The sequence below is a fragment of the Pezoporus flaviventris genome, unplaced genomic scaffold (genome assembly GCF_033815535.1).
Source record: "Pezoporus flaviventris isolate CSIRO_AGI_PZ_B2104156 unplaced genomic scaffold, CSIRO_AGI_Pfla_v1 ptg000031l, whole genome shotgun sequence".
In the NCBI taxonomy this organism is placed as follows: Eukaryota; Metazoa; Chordata; class Aves; order Psittaciformes; family Psittacidae; genus Pezoporus; species Pezoporus flaviventris.
In genome coordinates this window covers 1863446-1887252 of record NW_026892579.1, presented here as the reverse complement: position 1 = coordinate 1887252, position 23807 = coordinate 1863446, and the positions used below count along the sequence as shown (strand labels likewise).

At 44.2% G+C, this 23807-nt stretch overlaps 1 protein-coding gene across 6 annotated transcripts in view; it reads left to right on the top strand.

Annotated features, from left to right (window-relative positions):
• The first annotated feature begins 678 nt into the window (after nucleotides 1-678).
• Nucleotides 679-23807, top strand: part of PKIB (cAMP-dependent protein kinase inhibitor beta) — a 56031-nt gene continuing 32902 nt past the window's right edge. For 2 of the 6 annotated variants that reach the window (XM_061460015.1, XM_061460016.1), the window contains exon 1: nucleotides 18316-18456. The gene's annotated coding sequence lies outside the window, so the exon portion shown is untranslated. Of the gene's footprint in view, nucleotides 853-1128; nucleotides 1194-1410; nucleotides 1552-18315; nucleotides 18457-22991; nucleotides 23016-23807 lie in introns of those variants that run through there. The other 4 variants (XM_061460018.1, XM_061460019.1, XM_061460020.1 and 1 more) reach the window with 4 other exon arrangements.

Below are 23807 nucleotides of genomic sequence, written 5' to 3'. Positions count from 1 at the left end.
CTAGGGAAATGGCTGGATGAAGGCTCGGATGTGTATGGATCGGCTGTAGTGAGATTTTCAAAACACTTTAAAGGCATTACAAAATAGATAGAGTCCTTTTGGTACAATCTCAAAAAAAAACCCCAACCCATGTTAAAAATCAATGCTTAAAATGTATGGATCTTTTTAAAAGCTTCCAAGGCCAATTTGGTGTAGCATGGTCCTATGCATCCAGCTGAAGGGAATGTACTGGTGCCTCCATATACTCGCTACAATGCCAGAAGTTAACTTTTGTGTTTCCAGTGAAACGCAATGATTAACACAGGGAACTTGCAATATTCTTCACAGGGCATCATTTTAAAGAAAACAAAAGCCTGCAAAGACTGCTGAATTTCAGGCCCAGGTTGCATTTTTCCAAGCTCCATGTCCCAGGGGCCATAAGTCTTAGGACAGATGAGTGCAGCTGTGTCCTGGCCTCTCCATGCGCGGTACAACAAAGCTTGAAACCAGAAAAGGGTCACATATGGCTACATCCAGGTGCCAACTTTATGCATTGTTTTCACACCAGAACTCGTCAGACACTGGCTGCTTGCGTGGGGCAGGAGCGGGAGGATGTCCTGTGTCACTTTGCTGGTGCAGTTTGAGGGACTGCAGCCAAAAAAGAAAACAAACCCAAGTGTAACACAAAGAACTTGACACTAAAATGAGCAAGGCTCCAGAAAGAGCTGTATTCTTCCCTGCTATTTTGGGGTGACCGGACTCCAGACCTGCTCTCCTCGCCACTGCTCGTTTGCAGAGGGACAGCTCTGTGCATCTGCGGGGCTGGAGGTGACAAGGAGCCTCGGGAGGCGCATCCCTTCTCGCTTGTTGGAGGTGAGGGGGGTCCTGGGCAGGTCCCCTCTCCCGGTTGCAGACGCAAACTAGGGGGGCGGGGGGGGGCACAAGCTGGGCCTCTCCCCACTCGCTATTTCGAGGAGTGCCGACTCATGCCAGCGCTTGGGGTCCCCTCATGCCGGCCGCCCTCTCGCTCCCGGTCCCCGCGCACCGCTCCCTGCCGGGACGGGGGCGCCGCCGGGGGGGCGGTGCAGCGCGGTGCGGTGCGGCCGCAGGGCGGGCACGGCGGCCGCCCCCTCCCGGCACGGCCACGGCTCCCGTGGCGGCGCGGGCCGACGGCAGAGACGCGCTGGCCGCCGGAGCGGCACCCCCGGCGCTAGGTGAGAGCGGCGGCGGCAGGCGGGGGTCAGGCGGCGGGAAGCGGCGCTAGGCAGAGTGCGCTGCCGCCCGGGCCGTGACTACCGGGGCTGGCTCGGTCTCCCGGGCCGGGTGCCGGCGGCGGTGCCGGGAAGTGCGTGCGCGGCGAGGCGGAGCGTCCCGATAAGGTGTGCGTCCCCCCCGGGCAGCGACCCCGGCCCCTGCAGCAGCCCTTTGCTTGTGGAAGGGAATGAGGAGAGGTAGGGCAGGAACGTGTAGACGCGGTGCGCTGGGAGAGAAGGGATGAGCCGCTGCTAAGGGTGCTCCCGGGACGCGAGGTCTGGTGTCCGACCTCTTCCCGAGTGTCCTGCGTGACCGTGGGTAAGTGACGGGGTAAGCTGTTCGTGCCACCTGCCCTACCTAGGTGCTTCCGCGGCGTTGGACTGGGCAGGTTTAATGTTCATTAACGTTAGATATTAACCTTTAGGGAGTGCTGAGGGAAACTGATAACCGGTGTCATAAATAGCCTGCCTCTCTTCAGGAAGAGAACTAAGCAGACTTTTTTCTCTGGCAGAGAAGCAATCAGAAGTGCTTCAGGTGCAATTTTTATCTACATCTCCGTTCTGCAATTATGCCTCTGTGGTCAAATTAATCAGTGGCAAGAACGCTAAGGCTAGGGAGGAAAAATAATCAGCTTTATTTACATAATGACACTGCTAGTTATATGAAAATACATTTCTGAAGAACAACCGTTGTGCATAAACTCTAATTAAAGTTGCACGGACAACATAATGAAGAACTAACGTGTAGTTTGCTGATGCAAAAGATGGTCCTAGAAAATCACTTTATAACATCATTGACTTTCATCTTCCCGTGATTGCAAGGAGTGCCCTTGTACTTCGATCACTTGCAAGGCAGGGATTTTTATTTCTGATTGCAACAAAATGTTGGCAGTAAGAGAATTGTTTCTTAATTCCATTATGAATTATGCCCCTCTGCATTTGTTCAAAGTTATTTGTGGACTCTGGGGAGCAGGCGAATGCTTTTAGCAAAGGAAGAAGTGAAAGAGTGTTCAAAATATTCCCGGAGAAATAGATAAAATGATGCACAGCATGCTGTTTGGCTGGTACAGATACACCCAGTTCCTGAAGGTCTGAATTTTGAAAAGCAATGACATTTTGGTGATTCCAAGAAAATCCTAGCTACCTCTGGGGGCATTGTGGTTAGGATCGATGAATGTGGAAATGCATAGGGCATGTTTACTTGCACTGTATAACTTCATCACCTTTTGTAGTTAGAAAAAGCAGTTTGGCTGAAATATTTGGTCAGAACAGAGACCTCCAAAGCAGCTGAAGGGAAGGCCATGACACTTTGTTTACCTTTCCTCACTGAAGAAGTCAGGGGGATGAGAATGTTGTGGGGTGGGATCTTTTCTTCAATTGTTAATATTCCCTTTGGAAATATGAACTTGAATGTTTGTGCCAGGATGTTTATGAGATGTGATGTTGTGGTTGGTAAAAAATACAGAAGTAAGATAAGGTGGAACTTCATTAGAAATACCCAAATAATTTCTAATAGCAGTGACTTTACCATTAGAGTGAAGGTTTAGTTCTGTAGATTGGTTTTGAAATACACCCTGCTGGAACACAGACCAGTCTACTTTGTTTTGTCTTATACCCATCACGTTCCCCAAACTCCTGCTTGGCTTTCTGCCGGGCTTCGTTGATTTCTCTTTCTGATAAGGATGCTCCAGGACTTCGCTGACTTCTCAGGGCACAGCTCCCTCTTAATTGGCTTTGAGGGAACAACGAGGGAAATTTCTGCACTCTGTCCATATCTTGATGGCCAAAAAGCTTCCATTCACTGCAACAGCTCCCTGCTGATGTGCTCCTGGTTCTTTTTTGTGAGCAGTGAGATGACACAAGATTCCTGATTGATGGCTTGATTTGTTCCACTCTGTGGCATCCAGACAGACTGCTCAGACCCATGGGATCACCACCAGCAGTGAAAGGGGAGAATTACAGAAGTAAATCCAAGTGATTGTGCCTAGTAGAAGTATAGTCTACTATACCAGAAGTCTAGTAGAAGGACAGTCAAACATCTGTGTTGGAATGGATTAAGATTCTGGTAGTTATATTTTTACAAGGGGATCATCCAGATTTTCCTTGCAGCCTAAGATTATGGTTTAACAGAAATCCTAGAAAGTCAGGAATGGTGATCTGCTCATGAAAAGCTTCCATATCTGCCTTTTCTCTCATGAAATAATGTCTTCTGTACTTGGCTTAATTCTGGTTTTAAAAGTTTTTTCCATGTGACATTTCTGTTTGTTATTTCTTCTCTCCTGACTATATTATTTTCAACCTGGTTTCTTAAGGAGATGAAGCTGAAATAGTAATGGTAACAATGATGCTGTCTGACTGATAGTTCCCCTCATTGCCCTGAAGTATTTTTACCTCCAGGATCAATTTAAGCCGATATAAATAGGAGAGTAGAGATTTCAAAGTGCTGGAAGTTCCTGCAAACCTAAAAACTGTGGTGACCAGGTTGATGAGAGAGATGAGGTTGATGCCCCCACTGAGAGAAGAGCTATAGCAAGCATTCAGCTTATTAGACATCAGAAAATTCCTGTGGGTGCTCTGTAGGATGCTGAGTGTCATAGCTTCTGCTGCTCAAGGTTTGCTGATTTTCAATTTATTTGCTCCTTGGGAGTGCAGAGTCTTGGAAGTTTTGATTGTGCCTTTTCTTTTCCATAGTAACTCCAAAATAAACTCTGCTTGTCCGAGATGTTTCTGGTAATGAGATATATATAAACTCTGCTGTTCCTCAACTTCAAAATCTGACTTGTTGCTTTCCTAGCTCATAATTTAATACTTCTGTATGCAGGGTTGGTAGCTAATAGCACAGTAATTGGTTTTCTTTACCTTGACTTGGTGCAAACACTCAGTTACTGTGGTCACAATAAAACCTACTTTCTTCCACAATCAATTTCTCTAAATTGCTTACAAGTTTTTGATGAGACTTTAATTTGCTTCCTACTGCCACTGCTGCTTCTTCTGTTTATGGCTGCATCCAAACACCCTTGTCTGCTTTCTCTGCCAAGCAGGATGCTGTAACACTCTTCCTGTGTCGTGACAGAATGATAATGGAGGAGAAATATGAAAAGGTATTGTGAGTTTATCTAGCAGGGCCTTTATAAATACATGTTGCTTTTATTGACTTTTAAGTGGTGGTTATTGTTCCGATTACGTGTTCTGTTATATAGTTAAAGCTAAGAGCTATATTTATGGGTAATTGCCCATTTTCTCCTTCCTCATCTTTCCAGCATTAATACCATCACAATACTTGTCTGTCTTTCATTACCTCCCGACAAAATTGTTGTGGGTTTGTGGGTTTGTTTTTGTTTTTTTTTTTTCCATTTTGTTGTGTTTTAGAAAGCTTTAATAGTTCAATAAGCTGACTTGCTAGGCTTTTCCTATTGTAGAAATTGTATCAGCTGGACTTGCTCTCTGGGCGTGAGTGTACGTATCTATAAATGAAACCAATTTAGTAAAGTGCTTAGCAGATGATGTTGATTTCTTTTAAAGTATTTGTCTGCATTCAAGTATATGTCTGCATTGCACTAAGCTGAGCTCTACCTCTTTTAGAAATCATTTATGTATTATTAAAGCCTGCATTCCCCACTAAAGACAGAGCACCGTGCCTGTATAGTGATTACATTTGACTTTAGTATCCTGGTTTATATTAGCAAGAGGAGGAGCAAGGTGCACAAGAACATCTTTTTCTCTGGGAGCAGGCACATGAGCTCATGTGACATCTTGCCCTGCCTCATCCTGTGCACTGTGATGGAAGCAAACATCCTTCCCCACTGCAGGTATGTGGCCCTTCCAGCAGCCCCACATGGCTCTTCCCGCACCCTGGAGAGCTGCCACCAGGCATGCCAGGCTGGGTGCCTTCCAGCTGGTTTGAAGAAGCAGCTCCCACAGAGGTTTCTCACTCCCCACCCCTCACCAGCAGTTGCATCACTCCCAGAAACGTGGGATGTAGCAGCACGCGTAGGTGCTACCCAGTTTGTTTTGGTTAAGATGCATCCAAGGGACCTTAAAATGCTGCCAGTAGAAATGTTCAACTTGTACCACTGTGGCAGGTCAGGCAGGGTGTGCAAACCCATGCACTTACCTTGGCAGGTTGGGGAAGGGCAGTGACATCCTGTGGAGAGCAGAGCATAGCCCTTGCTCAGAGGCCAAGGGGGTGGTCTGTGGTGGGAAAGCCAGCAGGGGGGCTGAGATCAGGAGCCCTTAACATGGTTCAGCTGCAGCCAAGGCAGCACACATCACTACAGCCTAAAAACACAGTGTCAGTGAAGAGAGTAGTGATTCTGCCAGCTGTGTCAGGTTTGCACTGCACACGGGAAGCTGTGTACCTTGAGCAGCCTTTGGGTGTAGAGCCATGTCAGGTGCACCCAGGCTGAGGCATTTGGACAGGAGCCGTTACTGTGCCTTGCCAGAGCACAGTAAGCACTGAATATACATATCAGAAGCTTTTCTGCATGTTCTTGCTTTGATATGTAGCACGCATCTTTCTGTGCTTACCCCAGAGGAGGGGGCAGTCTGTGCTAGGTTGTGCTGAAAGGAGGCAGCTCTTAATTAAACACCTTCTATTTTCTGTGGTGTCCTTAGGAAGATCCCAGAGAAACAGTTGCAGATCAGGGAGCACTTCTTGCTTTTTTCTTTAATCCAGATTAAGCAGCATTTCCTGTAGACATAATGATAGCAGTGCATTATTTTCCTCTTTGTTGACTTTCCCCATCCTGTCCACATATTCCATCTGACAGAGGAAGGTGAAGTGGGCTTGTAGTACGCAGTACTGGTCGTTTTTGCAGATCTAAACACCTGCTGATGCAGAATAGTGGAATAATTTATGATGCTTTCAAGCCTTGATGGACAAATGGGAAGCCTTTTATTTTAGCCATTTTCAATTACCTTTGAAACCGGCTTACCAAATTTTGTGGGAAACCCATAGGCTTGTCCATAGGCTTCTGAGTAGCCTGTAACCATGTTAAGTAATGCAGTGGCAGAGTTGTGGGAATGCCCCTGGAAGACATGCTGCATTCAGCACCTCTTGGGTTGTTACAGCTTCCTCTTCTAGAATAAAAATCTCTCCTTTGGAGTCATCCTTGGATCACATTGACATCCTGCAACTCAGTTTATGTAAGGAAAAGCCAGCAGGTCAACAAAAACGAGTATTAAGGAGTACACAAGCCATTTTTACAAGACAAACCCAAATGCCTTCAGATCTCTGGGTTTGGTCTTTGGGATTATTATTCCTGATGGAGCAGGCTCACTTGTTGAAGGGTAATGTCACTAGGATACTCTTCACAGTATTTTGAGTTGGTTGCTAATACAAAATGGTTAGCAATACCTGTGTGATAGGCCTTGAAAGAAAAGGAACCAACAAAAATGAGAATGAGGAGAACCAGAGAGGAAGAAAGTTTCAGTATGTTTGTGAGCTTTTAAAGCGCTAGTTTTTGATACTTTCGTACAATATTGCATTAAAGTGAGTACATTTTCTCCATAACATAACACACTCTGATTAGGAAACATCTCAGAGTTAACTATACCCTAGGGAGAGCTTATGTGGTAGCTGTATGGCTGCATGTATTTCCGTGTACAGCACAGAAAACAAGTGGAAGTGTGGTATTTCACAATCTCTGCATGATCCGAAGCCAAGATACCAGACAGGTACTAATAAAACTTACGCAACTCTGTGTTCTGTCTGGGTAAAGTATTCTCTTTTGTGTAGGTGTGACGCATCCTTTATTTTGCCTAGTTTTAAATCTTGTGTCATTTGTATTCTGTAGCTGAGTGCCTCACCCATCAATACCTACAGTTTCTTCATTGCAAGGTATCTTGCTTTTGCTCAGACAGAAGCAGAAGCGTTGGCAGCTGTTACATATTTCACACAAAGTAATGAAAGTGCTTTGTGACATATCTGCTGGGTGGTGCCAAAGTGATTACCATTAAGGTGAGCCTACACCCTCGCTCTGCCACATCACACACAGCTTTAATTCTTGGGCAATATGTGGTATGCCTTGTTCATAAGCAATTTATATCTACAAAGGTGGATTTTACCGTACTTAATTAAGAGAGTTTCCATTAAATACAGTTGGTAAGATTTGTTTTGTAAATATTTATACAGAGGCCTTGGAAGGTCTCTTCTGTCTGTTGTGGATAGGATTTGGTTAGATAGGAGGATTAGAGGAAGCAGGAGACAGGAAGGTGATGTCTAGAAATTCTGTCTCTGACTGGGCAATCGGTTCTGGAAGTAGTATTTGGAATGTTACCAGGATTCCTCTGTGGTACCAAGTAGAAGGATGTGGTTTGCCTAATAGCTGAAGTATTCACTTTTCTCAGGGTTTAGCCAGTTGTGAATAGCACAAATGATACAACGATACAATGAGACATTAAGCAGTCCTATGGCACTTCATCTTAATTTAAATCCAGGATATAGTGGGAGTGCTAAAGCTTTTCTGCTGCTGTATGAATAAAAATTTGGAGAATTGGCTTTGTAAACAGTTCCACAAAAAAGTGAAGCCACCATGGAACTTAGGAGCAGAGCAGAGTTCTGTGTTTCTGTTGCCACTTCTTCCAGAACATGAATAGAATACTCTTACAGAGGCAACTTGTAGCTGGAAGATGAGACCCTGGTTTAGCTGTAACCCTGCCTGTAGCAGAGCTGGGCTTGGACACAGGAACCTAGCTGCAGCCCTGATGCAAGGAGTCAAATGATGATGTGGAGCTGACAGGGGCTACCAGTGCGGTTCATCTTATCTGTTTTCCTGTAAAATAGGCTCTGGGGAAGTAGCCGTTTTCAAGAGTATCAGCAGTATGATGGTGATGTCTGGAGCCGTTGCTTCTCAAGGAGAGGCTTATGGATGGGGCTGGCCCAGCCTAAAAGCTCTGGCAGGGGCTGTTAGTAGCCCTTGGTACCTGCAGGGAGCTAGTCAAGAAGAGGGAGTCACAGCGACAAGGAGCCTCAACTGGACCAAGCAAAAGAGGTCCATCTGGCACACAAAGAAAAGGCTTTTCCCCAGGGCCAGGCTACCCAGGGAGGCTGTGCTGAGTCCATCTGGGGGTTTCCAGTCCAGAGGGAGCACAGCCCTGAGGAGCCCTGTTTGACCTCAGCACTGAGCCTGCTGCAGCACAGCCGGACCAGGGACCTCCTGCTCTCCTGTCCAGACTGAGTTGTCTGTGACCCTATCATTCCAAGCTCAAAGCTGAGCTCTGCAAAGTTGCTGCAAAGTCCTTGTTACCATCTGTGCATGAAAAATGTAACAGGGGAGACCCTTATTTCCCAAAGTGAAAGAAGGCCAGTGACTACCTTTAATAAGAAATAACAAATAGATGCTTACAACAGCAGAGTGGTTTGCAGACCCTGCCTTCAATATCTTGCCAATATAATCTGTCTAAAATACGGTTACATTCAGTGTTGCAAAATAATTTGTAAGTGTGCTATACATGCTCTGTTTCAGGCTCCAAGTCTAATTTGGTTTGCTGCTGCTTTTGTTCACCTAAGGAAAGCTCTCTCCAAAGAACAATATCGTTCCATAAATACGCAGGGATTTCTGTAAATATGTTTCGCTAAAGCATTAACATGGTATCTATGTTCTGTGTTCAGAAATGAAACGCTGGTGCTATTACTTTCTTGGACATAGGTATCATGTGCAGTAGTGTGATTTTGATGTTTTAAAGTAAGGTCACTCAGTGGGAATGCAGTTGTTCTAATACGTCTTGCTTGGTTTTCTTGTTGGGAAGCTCAGGTATTAGGAATTCTGTAGTACCCTTATGTTTTCTCTGAATGCCTTCTCAGAAGAGCTGGAGTGCAGTGAAACCTCATGGTAATGAAGTCTCTGGAGAAGACAGCCACTCACCAGTCTGTTATTAAGACTGTGGGTTGCTTCTGTTTAACAAAAAAATGTGAAGGAAAAAAAAGTGAAATGAAAGCAGTCGCTTCTACAACCTCACTTAAACAAACATCAAGCAAAAAGCTGCCCTCCCTGTTGTCGAAGCTGTTTCATAAGCAGTGATTGAACGTGTTCCCTGAGTAGTATAGAAGAGTTTGCATTAAGAAGCCAGTGGTGCTTTCAACCACCTCCTCACTCTTCCCATCATTACTCAGAAACTGTCATTGAAAGTGCATGCTGTTTACCTCTGAGAACTTAAAAAAAGCGTAAGAAGATGAGTGTGTGAGGGTTGGAGGTATATTTGTTTTCCTTCCTCTCGAACTTGCATTTGTTTGCTGGAAAAGCTAGAATTGTGGAAGCAAATGAACTGAATAAAAATGAATCTCAACCAGTTCCTAATGGAAACATCTTCTTATTGATGTGGTTGGAAGCTCTCCACTTGAACATGGGAGGCATATAGCACAGAGCCAGAGCTTGATGCCTTTAGGAAGAAGGCTTATTGAAAAGGCAATGCTAGCTTTTTCCATTCTGAATTTGTAGCTTTATTACAGTTTGAAAAGAGTGTACATGCTGTCCACGCAGTTCCTTTTCTTAATGGGCTAACTGACTTTTATGTTCCTTCTCTACTTTCAGATCCTCATTATTTACAGGTAGCTGGAAGTAGCACTTCAAAGTAAACCAGAATAAATGGCATGATGTATTTCTCAAATTTCCCAACAAGGTGTGTTGTTTCTGTTCTAGTAAGTAGAAGTAGTAAATAGAGAGTAAAAGAAATAAATGTTAATTCATGGTACTAACTAATTTACCTTTACTGATATGAAAATAATTACAAATGGAAATTTACTTGCTATAATCACATTTAAGGACAGCCAGTTTCTTGGTTTGAGCAAACTATATCAATTCACACATCTCACCATGGAAATGGAATGTTGTTACAGAAACATACCTATCTTGAATGGATATAATAATGCAGCCAACTGTATATTCACTGTGTTAATTAAGTGACTGATTAACAAGCCAGGCTTTGTAGCGAGTTGGATTATGTCATGTAAAGAGAGAACAAACAAATTTGGAGGCCTCTTTAGAAAGAAGTAGTAACTGGTGAAGTGTCTAAAGTGCGTAGAAGAAAGCTGGATAAATTTACCCAGCTGACCTATTTTGCAAGTCCACATGGAGTGATATCTGACTCTTGATTTTGACTAACAAAGAAGCCGATTAAAACTTAACAACATAATGATCTTAAAAGTTGCTTGTTCTTTAGGTTTCTATAAAACCTAGAACCTGAAGTTCTATTGCTCAAAATGAAATAAAGATTTATCCTATGGAGGAGCTGAAAGAGGAGATTCAGAGATGTACTGTTTTTAAAAGGGAACTTTTAAAAGTATATTTAATCACTTGATCAGCTCTTACTATAAATATTTTAACTGTGTAAATTTTCTAAGCATACATATTGAAAGGAAATGGTAATTTCTTTATTTAAATCTGTATCTTGGTCTCATTTCTGTGCCTTTTCAGAATTTAGGAGAAAATATGTAATATTAGAGGTTAAAGCAGATTAAAAAAAGGTCAATTTAAATTTTTTGATGGTGTAGGCCCTCCCCACCACCACTTCCCCACTCCTGCTGATGCTGTTCTGTTTGATTAAAGCCACCACAAAGCTGGGATTTGCAGTCCAGACCTTTCTGTAGAGCTACCGTTCAGGGTATGATCAAGTGCATTTGTTCCTCTATTCCTGGTTGAGACTGGAGAACAGAGATAACAGTTGGCATTGATGTCTCTGGAGCAAAAGATGTTTCCCATAATCTCAGTTTCCTTGTTAAGACTTTCTAATGTCAGTATTTCATAGAGGAGGAAAAGCGAGGCTGACAGCCCAAGCTGCCGTCTGATGGGACTTGCATTTGGTGCATAGATGGCATTGGATGGGTTAGTTGTGTCTGACAGATGAGGCAGTCCAGCAGCTGATGCTTCAAAAAGCAGGAGCCCATTGAAGGTGAGATGTAATTACCATTTGAAATTAAACTTTTCCCAAAATGTGGATATTTGTTCAGATGTGTAACCAGATGCTGGCAGGGGAATCTGGCTTCACTCCTTCTGTGCCAGTCTGAGCTGCTCCAGCAGATAGCAAGCCAGTCTAGACAGCTGAACAAAATACGTGCAGGATAAGACCTAATTCTGATTTTCTAGTGTCTGTGTTGACACCTCTGATGTTCTGGGGCAAAGGCTTTGGTAGCAGCATGCATAGAGACATGCTTTTTTGATGGAGACCTTTTAAAGGCTCCATCTTGTAAGAGAGTGTAGGGCTCAAAAGCTTGAGGATGAATGGCTCATCACTAAATGGGATGTGATGAGGGGGAAGATGCTCAGCTTCAGGCAGCATGGGAGCTAAAAACAGCTCGGTGGTGTTGGAGCTGCAGTTGCACAGTGCCAGCCCAGCCAGTACCTAACTCAGGAGCGGCTGGAACTGTTCTGGGTTTGTTCAGAGGAGCGAATCCTTAGAGGGGAAAAACCGGAGCTGAGGAGGGAATATAATGGAATGATCATGTCTGGTGTCAGTATGGGAGTTTCAAAAATTGTTAAGAAAATAAGCATACAAACTGTATAGAAGGCACATAGTCTTTTTTTGTGTGGTGTATGTCGCAGATACTGTTCTCCATTTTATACCTCCTTAGGAAATGTTTTCCTGTAGATTAGTGTCTCTGAGTTTAGAGAGGCAGAGTGAGAAGGAAGGGAAGCTGAGGAGGGAGTGAAGCTGGGATCTGATAGAGATTAGCACCAATTTGCAAATGAAGGTGCAGAGGAGCTGCAGTGATGTGTTACATTGTTAATTATGTTTCAGTGGAAAAGCTGCCCCTCGGGAGAAAAAGGCTTTTCCAGTAACAGCTCTGGGGTTGTAGATCCTATGAGAAATGCCACCCTGCATGAATGTGGTGCTCAGCATTCACTGGTGAACTGTGACTTCTGAAATGATACTTCCCTAGATAAAAACAGAGCTTTACTGTGCTAAACATTAAGGAAACAGTTATTGATGCTCCAATTTGAATGTTTAAACTGTGAACAGAACACCAGGGAAAATCCACCACTAATCCTGTGGCATCTGCTTTCTGGAGGAAATTGCACCCTCATTTTCTAAATTAGAGGAACAAAGATAATAGTTAACTGGTTCCCCCCCCCCCCCCCCCCCCCCCGGGATCATGTTGCATTTGGTAATAAATTGCCAGAGAAGAGCTCATGAACTGTCTGTATTTCTCATCTGGGATGCTGAGTTTGTGCAGTGTTCACTTGAATGCCTCGGGAAAGCCAGCTTCCCCGTGGGAGGGGGCAGAGCCGGGGTGATGGGCCAACAGGCACCTCAAGGAACAAGGTCTGCAGCACATGGAAAGGGCTTAAGGAGCTCTTGCTGCGTGCCATTTGGCCCTGGGGCTGTGGGCCACAGCTTTGACAATGGGTGTCGGTAGTACTGGACAGAGGAGTAAGAGAAAAGGTTGGGATGGTTTGGTTTTATATCCAAAATGGGCAGGATGAGTCTAATGAGACCTTGCCAATACTTCCCAGGTCTATTGAGGAGAATGGTGGCTGACTAAATGAATGTGCCATGGCAACAGCAGTTGTACCTAGTAGCCATCTCATGTTTCGGGAGCTGTGACAGGTGTTGTGGTGCAAGTTGTCTTCCTTCTTCAAGGTAGAGGACACTCTGAGTAGCATTTGAAATCTTGGATCTCTTCTTCCTCCATTAAAAACCAAATGGATGCTATAAACATACCAGGGCTAGAATATTTCCTCTGGTCTTAAATTTCCCACAGAAAGACTGCTCTGTATTCAGTGATTTAATGCTGGAACTCGTACTGATGCTTGGGTTTAATAAGGTTTATTAAAGTAACTTCACTATTTAGAAGAATAAAATTGTACAGGTGGTTTTGCACAATTTGCACTGTATATGCAGTACTGAATTGCACTGTATGAGGCTTCTCCTGTTTTGGTGGTAAAGACTGCCTCATTCTTGTCTTCACATTTTGGGAAGAGCTCTCATGTTACAGTATACCATGAAAAAGATACACTTAATCAAACACAGAAATCTGTAGGAAAGGTAATTTTGGATATCACATGCATCTGCTGTTTTCCCATCCACTAACTTGCTGTTTTAATGGATCTGGTGTTGCACAGATTTGTTAGCAATCCTTGCTTTGAATCAGCAGTGATTCAAATCCCTACACAGATAATGTAGGAATTGCATGGAGCTTTAAATTGAAGGATGGTTGAGGTTAAGAAAAACCTAAACCACTAAACAAACAAAAACCCAAACAGACCAAAAGACCTTTTTTTATTACACCACAAATTGATTACTTCTAATTCAGAAATTCATGTGAACCTTTTTTGTCTTTCACAATTTGATTTTGAAAAGGCATTTTTACCACAAAACCCCCAGTTTTTATTTGTGTCTGTTTCTCTAGGATTGAGTAGTGAGGGCTGCTATCCAGTTAATTCAGAAGCAGCTTCAACAGAGCCCAGGTGTTGATGTGTAGCAGTACATCCCAGCAACATAGCCAGTACCTCCTTCTCCAGATCTGAAAGTGTGGGACTTGGGGAAGGGGAGAGAGATTTGCATATCTGCTGCTTGTCGTATCATGTCTATTGAGCATTCACACCATTGGCTTCAGTCTCATGCCCTTACCTCAGCATAGTAGTTTTGTGGCTATTTGTGGCCCCAATCACTGCACTGTTGTTCAGCCTTTTCTCCAGCCTGCTGATGAGCCACATCTGGTTGTCAGGGCTGTGCCAGGGTCTAGGTTGCAGCACCCCACAGAGCCCTCCATGCCATAGTTAGATGGTGAGACTGCTCCCAGTTGGTTATGGGGTGTCCTGCATTGGAAGTGTTCCCCTGTGGCTGGAGGCCATTCTTCAGCTGGGGATCTGTGAAGTAGGGGCAGGTTTTCTCATGGATCTCCAGCTTGTCCTCGCTAAATTGGGAAAATGCAACCTTCTGAGTTGTGGGATGAAGCCTTCAAAAGGCAGAACAAACGTGCCATCAGGGAAGTTTCTTGAAAGACCGAGGAGTTTATGTTCTTCTAATGGGGCAAATGAATGACACACTCTGGATTCAGTTGTGCCAAGTGGGTGATAACAGAAATTAATTGTTTGTGAAAAAGTGTATGATATGATCCCAGATACATTTAATGTATCTGTGGGCTGCACAACGCAAGTGTTCTGCCATCGCACTGACGCGGCACTGTTTTCTCCACTCAGTTAGTTTTAATCTCTACAGCCTTTGAACTAATCCATGTCCATTGGACTATTTTGGGTCACGTAGTAAGCAGCCTGAAACCACACACTACTAAAGACTACTTTCCTGGATCTAGAGATTCAGCATATTTTCTTGCTGCATGAAATCTCAGAAAGGCTATTGGTATATCCTGACTTTGATTTTGTTTTTAATCGTCTTTTACAGTTTCAGATAAAATTGCCACTTACATTTGTATAGGACTTAGTGTGAACTTGAAGCTCATTCTCCTTTACCTAAGTTATTTTGTCAGTGTCAGCTTTTGGTATCAGGTACCCATTTTTCAGGCTCCAATTCTGTATTTGGAGGGTCACAATTCCAGGAGAGTAGTTTATTTGTAGATGTTCTTTTCTTTTTCTTCATACACATACAGTTTTCATGTATATACATAGAGTATTTTGACAGTCAGCTCCCACATCTGTTCAAACCACACATCTCTGAAGAATCAAATGTTAACTTGAAACTCAGCAAGCACAAAAACTGAGAGAATGGTATTTTTGTCCTGTTCTGATACATCCCAAGAAGACTGATGCTGACTGATGAATCCTAAGACGAAGAGCCTGAGTGTTAGGCACAAACCCCTGACTGATGGTACTTGTGGCAGGGTAGCTTTTGTGCCTGTAAAAAGACATGATACTACTGCTAAATAACCACTGCCTCCTCTCCTTCATGCTGCACTGAGGATTCTTCGGAGAAGCAAAAAGTTACTCAGAACAAATAGTGAGAGAAAACTCAGACCATTGTATGAGAGGTTTGCTGTAGAGCTTGGACATCCTTCGGTGGGAATGGGCATGAATATTTTATAGATGTTGACTAAATTCCTGAAAGGAAATTGGCTGAATGCACAAAATCTTGAGGCCTATGCCATGTGTCTCTTCATTTGTCTGAGATGTATCCTACCCTATTTCCACTGGAGTTTTATGCATTTCTTTAGAAATAGTGCATCCTTAGGAGAACTTTTTAGCAGCTTTTTCAAAAACAGTTTCCTGCCCCAAGGGTCCTGTTAGCCACCTTAGACCCACAGCTCATCAAGGTCAAAGGAATGGACCTCTTAGGACTTGAAGGGTAGAGTCTTGTATTGGTGCCTGTCTGCCTTGTTGTGCTTGAGCATAAATGAAGGTGAATTTGTCTTCTGATATAATTCAGAATATCTCTTATAAATTGCCCCTGGCTGCATTAGCCTCTCTGATGGATCTCTGCAGCACAGTAGTACACTGGCTCTTCTTTTTCTTTGGTGATGTCCTCCATACCAAGGGCAAATAAAAAATATGTAGACCTCCCTGCTTGTTGCTGTAAGGCTGCATGGTTGGTTGATGTGTGGCCTAAACGTCCTTGTGTAGAGCATTGACATGTGAACTGTGCTCAGAATAAGCCAGTGCGTTGGTTCTTTTCCTCTATATTGGTAAAGGGAAGATTTCATTCCAAGAATGAACAGAGGGAATGCTGCTGCTGTGCATACCTGGGAGAGAGATGGACTAGGAATAATACCTGGTACTTTAACATCAGAATTATGTTTGCTTGCAGACTGCTAAAAGCTGCATAAGTAGTCTGCCATCATTTAAGTGGTGTACATAGCAGAGAGGAGAGCAAGAACACCACCAGATTGCCATAGGTTTGGTTTCACAGCATACTGAATCCAGGAGATGACCTTCAGTTATCATCAGTGTGATATCCCTGGATATACAGTGTGCCAAGGCTTACTTCCGTTGTTTTATTTCAGGTTTGTTCTCGGTGATACCGGATGTGGAATAACATGTGGTCAGTCACAGCCTGTTAGATTAATAAAAATGTTAGCAAATGCAATTACAGAGCCTGCGTGACAGAGACCCTTGTGCTAACAAACACAGTAGTTCTTGTGCAGAACAGTTTGGATGTGGGGAAGGGAGGATAAAGTGCAATGATAAAATGATATGAAATATAGGAGGGGAAAATGGTGGATTCAGCTATGAATCTGGACATAGGACAGTAGTTTTCAAACATGTTTCTCTTCAGGCTTATCTTCAAGGCTTCAGGCTTATCATCTTTCTGCCATTGACATCAAGTTATGCATATTTTTGTTGTTGTTTTTCTTTTGTTGTTTTTTTTTTCCTTTTTTAATATAAATACTGTGGTTTCATGTGTGTGAAAATGCATTTCCCTACTGATAGAGCACCAAGGAGTCTTGCAGGGGACTGCAAAGAACTTATAAAAATCCCATTTGATGGATGAAGCTATAAAAGAGTATGCAGAGGTTAGGACTGGAGCTTAATGATTCCTGCTTTCCCTCTCGTGCTCTTGAAGAGATGCTGTGGTTCCAGGAAGAGCAAAGAGGAGCAGTCCTAGCCCTCAGAGAATGCTTGGGGCTTCAGCTGTATCTGGCCTGAACAGTGCAAGAAGAAAGATTGAGGAAACCCCACTTCCTCTTCTGCTGTCCCTCTCCACCTCTTTAGGGAATCAGATATGATTTATTGTCTTCCCTGGGATTGCCTTCACCTCACCTGCAGATGCCATTCAACCTTTGGCAAGCCCTGGTGTGCCAGCAGGTTGCTTCAGCTGAACACTGGCAAATGACCACAAGCTGTAGCTGGGGTGTATCTGGGCTTCTGACACCCTTTTCCTTCCAATCATAGGTTTTAAAGAGGGGTTTGGTTTTGGAGCTGCTGATTCCAGATCACATCTGTGTTGATGGCTTTATTCACATCAGATACCGCACATGAGTTGTGTCCTGACTGCCCGATGTCAGGGATGTCACTGTAGACAGGAGAGCAGGTAGTGATTCTTCAGGACATTTGACTTTTAAACTTCCTCAGCATCGCCTTGCTTTAGAAGATCACCGCTTCAGAGATTGATTGCTCCTATTGCTGCCCTTTCAGAAGGGCAACCTGCAGCGCTGCAGGGCTGCCTCTGCAGCCACCAGCAGAAAGTTGCAGGGCTTCACAGATGATCAATATGGAAAAACCTGTGTGTTCATCTCTTTACGTTCTGTGAAACTTCCCATTTTACCATTCAAGCAGAGCTCAGCACAAGTAGAGGAGTCACACAGTTTCAACAGGAAGACAAAACTGATAATGTTCTTTTCTGACTGAGCTTTTTCAATCTTCAGAGTCCTTTTTCATTGTCTAATGCTTCTTTGAAATCAGAAAGCTAAACTGAATGAACGGTTAATAGGATCCTTTCCCGTTTTCACTGTAAAGCTGTAATGTCTTACTCATCCAAAACACCCTTGTAATTTTCTGCTTTCAGATTCTTCTTTCTACCCCTCCAAATTCAGCAGATACTTTTGACTTCTTGCCATAGGACTACTTATTCCCCTCTGCAGGATATTGCTGTGGGGCTTGTTAGAGGTGGTCTCACACACCAGTTTCTGGGGGTGGAAATCAAAATTGGAAATGTTTTTTTGTGCTTCATTAAAAACTTGATGTTCTCCCTTGCCACAACATTGCACAGCAAACATTGGATTAGAAACCTTAGTGTGCTGTACTGTTCCAGTGCTTGTGTGTCTAGAAAAGAATGGGTTTTCTTAAGTCAATGTTGACTAAGTGACTGGACTACTCTTTGGTATGGGAGGGAAGTTTTCCATTTGCTTTGAACTGACATAATGGAGATTTCGTTTGTGGGGAGTTTATTTTTATTTTTATATTTTCCTCCAGAGCATAAGAACGGCTGAACTGGTTCAGATCAAATGGCTGCCTAGTGCATAGTGCCTTGCTGCTGAGAAAGGTCAAAAATAAGAGGAACACTAGGAACACAGGGAAGTGCTTCCCCCTGTATATTCTCCATGTTTCCAGCAGCTCACAGGTTACCTGAGCCAGAGGCAGTATCTTTGTGTTTAGTAGCTGTTGATGGATATTTTTTTTTCTTCATTTTTTTTTAATGACCTTCTCAGCTTCATTAATTACCTCCTGGATCTCTCAATCATCTCTATCGGTTGAAGCCAGTTTTCAGATCCAGGACAGATTTTCCACAGACCTCCAGAAGTTGCTCCCTGAAGTCACCTGCATGACATCAAGCAACTTCTGTCTTGGAAACAATTGAGATTTGTTGCCTGTTGCTTCTTTAGACATTTGAAATGGTAAGGTTATGTGTAATGGAAAGCAAACCATGAATCTGTGGAGGTGTGGGAATTTGCAGTGCTGGTTTCTGACAGAGATCCTGGCCAAGGGGCAGGACATCCAGAATGATAGCCATAGTCTTCTCAAAGCCAAGCTTCACTGCTGCCATAATTCATCATTCTTTTGAATGGCACTGCTACCTCCTCATCACCCCCTGCCAGCTGGTGTAATTGTCTGCCTGTCCATACTCCAAATGTAGCTATTGCTTTCTTGTCCACTTTAGGTACATAGGGATGTTGCCAGTGCTTTGCAGGGTAAGCAGTTTTGAAGGCAGAAGTGTTGCTCATGTGCCACACAAAGAAATACTGAGGTGAGAAAGGGTGTGATGTGTAGTGAATGTCCTTCAGATAACCTACCTACTATTTTGCTTTCAGAAGTTATACACTGAGGTGTCCAAAAAGAAGAGAATGAAATGGGAACTAGTCACAGCTCTGGAAGAAACAGAAACAGTCCTGGTGATTTTTAACATTGTATTGAGGACAGCGGAGCTCCTTGATGTTGCATTTTAAGATCTGAAGAAAATACATGTTAACAAAACATCTGAACTTATGTATTTAAAGCAAAAGCCTAATTACAGTAGGTGATTTTCACACTGTGTCACTTAAGTTCTTAGAGATCTCACATGAGAAGTGTAGATATTCACCAGTTCTGCAAATCAGTACGTAATTCAGTAGGTACATACAGCCAGCTCTGTTAAGGCAAAGGTGCTTAATTAGACCTCATTAATACTGATGACTTGGTTTCAAAAAAATATTTTTCTGTTGTTGAAAACCAGCTTCTTTGGGGTGATCATTCCTGAATGTTTAAAACAGATTTTGAGTTTGAAATGCTTATCAATAAGTATTAGTAACTCTGGGTATGGAAAGGCTTCTTCTCTCTGCATCTGTGAAATTTCTTTGGAAAGTAATAGAATGCCCTTGCTTACACAAGTTTCTGGTGGAGGAAAGAGCTACAACTGTAAGTACATGTGGCTTAAGCATAAGATTAACCTACTGATCAGCTACATTTTTTAAAACTTGATGAAAGAACTCATGAAATGTCTTTTCTTATGTATTTCATTGCAGATAATGTTCATGACTCAAGCTGTGAAGCTTAATAGTATACAACGTGGGATCAGAAATTAAATTGACTTCCTTTATCTGTTCAGATGTAGAGCCCACATATCTCTGTGTCTGGGAATGGTAAAAATGTGCACATGGATAAGCTCCATCAATTTTTGAAAGATAAACTCCTCAAATATGAGTTTACAATGTGGAAATCTTGCCCACCAATGTCCTTCATTTTCAGCATAGTCTGTATGAGGAGGATTAAGTCAGTGTGCATCCTCTCAGGGTTCAAAGATGCTTCATAGAAGGCAGAATTCCTTGCTGCTAGTTGCAAGCAGCATAAACTCCACCTCTTTGAGCCCTGTCCTGCATCTAAGATGCTGGAAATGCTTTCCCTGACTTAAGCATGAGTCAGATAAAGTATTCGATCCATATTAACTTCACATCTTTATTTCTTTAATATAGACACCTGGTTTTGCTTCAAAGCCTCCAAGGGCTGTATAGGCACCACACTGAAGTGGGGAACAGTCACCCAGGCCAATATAATTATACTGGACCCAGGAGGAATTGTGATAAAGGATTTTTTCATTGGCGAGACCATGCCTAAACCTCCCACAAAAAACGTGGGGGAATCTCTAAAGCTGCTCTGTGTGCACATTAAAGATGTCCTATAAAAGCACTGCATAGTCCAAACTGATGCCATGTTTACATATTTCAGAAGAAAGAGCAATTTGGTCTCTTCCAGCCAAAGAGATGCTATAATTGCAGTCATGGGAATAGATAGGGTTCAGCAGTAGCAGTCATTTTTCCCCTTCTTGGTAGCTGGTGCAGTGCAGTGTTTTGACTTTCAGCCTGGGAACAGAGCTGATAACAATGATGTTTTGGTTTGGCCAAGGACTTTGGGAGCCTCACGCTCTGCCAGGGAGGAGGGGAAGCCAGGAGGAAGCAGAGACAGGACACCTGACCCAAACTGACCAAAGAGGTATTCCATACCACAGCACGTCATGCCCAGGAGGGAACTGGGAGTTAGTCGGAAGGGCTGGGAGACTGCAGGGTTGGAGGAGGTATCGGTCGGTGCTTGGTTGGGCTGGGGGGGGCGAGTGGACTAGATACTTGCCCATACTGTCCCACATGCCCTGCCACTCATGACTGTCCAGCCTTGGGGAAAATCTCTTGGTCTCCTTATATTGTTGTCTAACCCCAGACAAGACCCAAACCTGACTCTGCTTAACTTTTGAGATCAGACAAAATGGTGATGGGTAGAACACAGCCTGTGTGTGTGCCAACATGCTGATCCCCATCACAATCAGCAGGCAGGTCCCAAGGATACCCAAAGGCCATTCAAAACCTTCAGAACTCTCACACGATGCTGCTGTACTTGTCACTGGGGCTGGTGTAGCTGCTGTGTTTGTCACTGGGGCTGGTGTAGCTGCTGTACTTGTCACTGGGGCTGGTGTAGCTGCTGTGCTTGCCGGCCCTCCCACCGCCAGCTTCTCTTTTCCTGAGTCCAGCTCTTCCTCCTCTGCCTTGCTGGGAAATGCTGCGTGGTCTCCTGCATCCTCCTGGGGCTCGGCGGGCGGCTTCCGGGGGATGCTCTCGGCCGTCGCGGGGCTCGGCTCGGCCGCGGGGCTCGGCTCCTCCGCGGGGCTCGGCTCGGCCGCGGGGCTCGGCTCCCCCACCGCCTTATCCCGCTGCTCGGCAGCCCCTTCCTTCTGCTCCTCGACCGCCCCGACCTCCTCCACCGGCAGCCGTCCCCGCGCGGCCTCCGGCCCCGCTCCCGCCGCCGCTTGGTCCCCGGGGCCGCTCTCCCGGGCCGGTTCGGCTGCCGCCGGCTCCCGGGGCCGCTCCCCCTCAGTTCCCCGCAGCCTCACGAAGATGGAGAGTAGGGCGAGGGCCAGGACGGTGAAGAGCAGCCGGACGGCCAGGTACAAGTCCACGGCCACGTCCTTCCCGCCCTTCTGCTGGAGCCCACCCGTATTACAAGCCATTGCCATAAAGCACAGTGAGACAAGGACCTTAGCCCAAGCCCCACACTTGATAAACACTAACACAGCAAATACCGGCTCTAAGTAAGTTACAACGGTCTGAAGCTGTGAGATCAACAAGAACAACTCTGAGAGCCAATAAATCAGCATTGTGACTAGTGACTATTAATCCAGTCAAATCTGTCGTTATCTCAACCCCTCGTGCCCACGTTGGGCACCAAAAAGAACTGTCGTGGTTTAAATCCCAGTCGTCCAGGCATTCTAGAAGTCATCATGGACTGGCCAGAGGGCAAAGATTTCGGAATGTCACCAGAGGAGGAGGTGATGCGCGCTGAAGAGGCCCCACCATATAATAAACTGTCAGAAAGTGAGCGAACGAATTACCTGACTGGGTTTAAACCACGACAAGGAGAATGATTTTTCTGCAGGCTGAGGTTCTGGTCCCTCTCCTGCAGGTACAGCTGTACCCGGCTACTGAGCCGGTGCATTTCAGTTCTTGGCATAAAATGCCTTTCAGTAGAGGTGAGCACTTTCGAGGCTGCTCCTAACAACAATGCAAACTCACCTGAAGGCAGAATCAGGCAATGGTAAGTGCATCAAGAGCCTAATTGTGAGGGCCTCCATATATGTACATAAAGCCCTCTTTTAGCAGTGTCTATAGGACACCTCCTTCTGGGTGTGATGGGACAGAGCTGCCTCCTCTAGGTTACCTTTTTTCAGCTGTGGTATGGACAAGGAGCAGATGCACTTGGGTGATAAGTGTTTGGAGGTGCCTTCACCCCTCCCTCCAAAATAAGTAGAAGTTGGGAGTGGTTATGCATTCACTGGAAAAAGAATGTGAACAGGAGTGAAAAGAGTAGCTATAAGATGTAATTTCTTTCTTGACATGCCAGTTGTCTTTTACATTTTTATCTTGCAAATGGTCAGGAAAGGCATGGCTACCTTGGAAAACAGTGGCAGGTGAGCATCAGGTGAGTACCGTGGTATTTGCCATATCTTTCTATGATGGATAAATCAGATATCAGGGTCCTTAAGGCCATTCTCAAAAGTATTTGTCGTTTAATAGCTCATGATAAAAATCACATTCGCATCCCCCAGAAGTTTCATTTTACTCTGAATAGGTATTTCAGCTCAGGATAGGGTGGGGAGGTGGACTCCTAAATTGTGTGCACCAATTAAGAAAGACTCAGGCCCTCTAAGAAGGGGTGCCCCCATTCCAGGGTGGGCCAGACATCTCCCTTGTTTCACTGGCTGGCTGGAAAGAGGCTTCTGCACAATGCTCCTATTTATGTGCTTCATGGGTGGGGAGCAACCACGGGTGAGGGTAAAGCCTCTTAGCTGGAGTCTCAGGGGACAAAGGGAGCTTTGTATGCAGGTTGGCAGGGAGACTCCTCTCCTGTTCACTGGGGGAGGTGGCTCTTGCTAGGGACATGTGGCTGAAATCCTTCCATGGTGCAACTGGAGGAGAGGAGGGCTGAGCTGCAGCAGGTAGCAATTCCTTTTACATTTCACAGCTAGAAAGTAGTGGTTGTTCAGTCTAAATTCCAGGTAAATGAATCATGGAATACCGTAAATTCTCTCTTAGGAGACAGGCCTCTGCTTTCAGATGTTTTTGAGCCTATTCAAGCAACTTCAGGCTATACTTCCTATAGCAATGGGCTGAATCGGTGCCCTCCTTCCTCACTGCTTCAGAGGGATGTTGGTTTTGATGGTTTTAAGTTTAAATTCAATACAGCATCAACCTCATCAATCACAGTATGAAGACAGACCCTGTCCCAGGCTTTATCTTTGCTTTTTGCACTTCTCCAAGACATAGGAGGGGAAAAAAAGCTGCTAAATGCTTCTAGGTAATAGAACTGAGACTCAGAATTTGAAACTGGACTAGGTGTCAGAGATGGAAGTCTGAATCTGAAAAGGCAGACTTTCTGACTTGTTTGATTTGCTAGTTCTGCTGTTCTGTTTGCTTTTGATGGATCACATTTTTATAATGATTTTATTTCGCTACTATTTTATACAAATACGAAAGGGAAATATATTAGGAAATCTAATGTGTTTGTATTTGCATTTGTATAAATAACTCTTTCACAAGCTATTTGTTAGTTATTTCTACTGTAGAGCATCAAGGGATAAAAAAGAGTTACAAGGGATAAAAAAGAGTGTAGATGTTCCTAAGACAGCACTAAAAAAAACCCTCAGCCTAAAAGGCACATGCCATATCCACAGTCCATTATTTAGTATTTGAAGTCCATACACATAAGGATAGTAGTACAAGAAGGCAAG